Raw genomic sequence first — 1,978 nt, forward strand, 5'->3', positions numbered from 1 at the left:
TTGCCCTAAAGTTTGGCACGTTACTTCTGGGACACCCTGTATATATAACGTAGTGAAAAAGAAGGAAAATGTGATTGCAAAACCACTCAACCTTGACAATGTTATGAGCACGATCGTTCGTATTGTGAATTTGATTCGCGGATGACCGTTAAAGCATCGGCAATTCAAAGCCTTGCTCGATGAATTTGAGAGTGAATTCGGTGACATATTCTACCACTCTGAAGTAAGATGGCTTACAGGCTAACCTAATATTCACGCACGCCGCCAATTTATTGTCAAAAATTTCTCATGCACATGCAACTTGTATGAGATCAACCGAAATTGAACGGCGTGCGTATGAAGCTAACTCAATTTCCAATTTTTGTTCTGCGTGACATTTTGATTTGACGTTTCGCTCAATGAAATCAAATGCAAACGCATGCAAGTCAATTTCGGGTGACGCAAAAAAACAAATTCGACGGCATGCGTACCAAAACGCAAGCCGCGAATATTAGGTTAGCCTGTGAGTCAAGGTAAAGTGCTCTCAATATTTTTAACTTTAACGACAGAAATAGAGATTTTCCTGAAATCCAAAGGCAGCATTTTTAACTGACGTGACTGCAAAACTAAATGATTTCAATACAACTTTGCAATCTCGAAATCGATGTATGGATAGAGCAGTTGACAAAAAAAAACTTTCAACATTTCCAGACGTTTACTCTTCTGGAACAGGCTTTTTCACAACTAATGGTTATAAAAAACAAATACCGAAACGTACTGACTGACGAACACGTCAAAAATAACATGATTTTAGCCTGCACAACTGTGCAATATAAATCAGATTTTAAGAAGTTATCTGAAAATATGCAGATTCAAGGATCATATTAAGTTTATTGGGCATGTGCTGCGGGTCGTACGATTTGAAATCGGTGCGATTTGCAAACTATTTTTGATTATTTTTAGGGAAAGTAATAAATATTTCAAATGAAAACGGCGAGAAACACATAACTTACGTCATATCTATCGATTCAGATCCAAATTTTGCCGTTTTGTTAATCAATCTCCGAAGAAGGTGTTGCATCGATCTCAAATCGTACGAATTGCAGCACATTCCGATATGTTTACAATAAAATGAATGTTCTTCATTAAAATATTATGCACTGTTATCAATTTAACTTAACTGTATAAACTTTAATAATAAATAAATATTTTAAAAGGATCTGTTAGTAGAATATATACATTGAATATAAGAAGAGCGAAACGAGTTAACGCAGTTAAGATTGAAGTTAAGCTAGCGGTGTCCGCGTATTATAGCGATAGTTTCAAAGTAGCCCTTTGTCCAAGTTCTGTTGGACACCACTGTTTTAGAACCATGGAAGCAATTGAAGAGGGAAAAGTTCTGTTTTTAAATTTTGTCGCTCATTACGAAGCTCTTGTACTCGAATTTGACGAAGCAAATATTATATCAGTTCCCTACTACCCCGATTTTTTCGAAAAAATATATCTGCGTTTAATGAAACAGGGACAATCGTGATAATAACCGGACGGTATCGGAGAAGAATTATATAACTATAGGAGCGATGCAGACATTAGCACATTAGCTCGAGAATTGGCTTGTTCAGAAGAAAGTGATTTCTTTAAATTTAGAGATGTTGCATTAGAATTGCGGCGCTGCATTTCGTCTAATACACCAACTCAATTACCTCAGAAGCTAACAGAAGACGATATTATTCGCGGAGAGTGTGATATTCCAGACATACTCTTCTGTTTTATTCGTGGCATTGTCCAAGGATCTGATCCACGTCGACAAAACTCACACGAAAATTTGGTAAAAAATAAACTCAATACGCAGTGACATTGTTTATACTACTTCTAAAGAGCGAATAAAACCAACAAGTCATCTAACCTTAGGATTAGCAGTAAAATCTTTGACAAGTTTCAGGAAAGTTTAAACATTGTTGAACAAATACGGGCTCACTGCTGGATATCAATTAGTAGA

This window comes from Rhagoletis pomonella, unplaced genomic scaffold (genome assembly GCF_013731165.1).
Source record: "Rhagoletis pomonella isolate Grant_MI unplaced genomic scaffold, Rhpom_1.0 Rhpom_scaffold_00016, whole genome shotgun sequence".
Lineage (NCBI taxonomy): Eukaryota > Metazoa > Arthropoda > Insecta > Diptera > Tephritidae > Rhagoletis > Rhagoletis pomonella.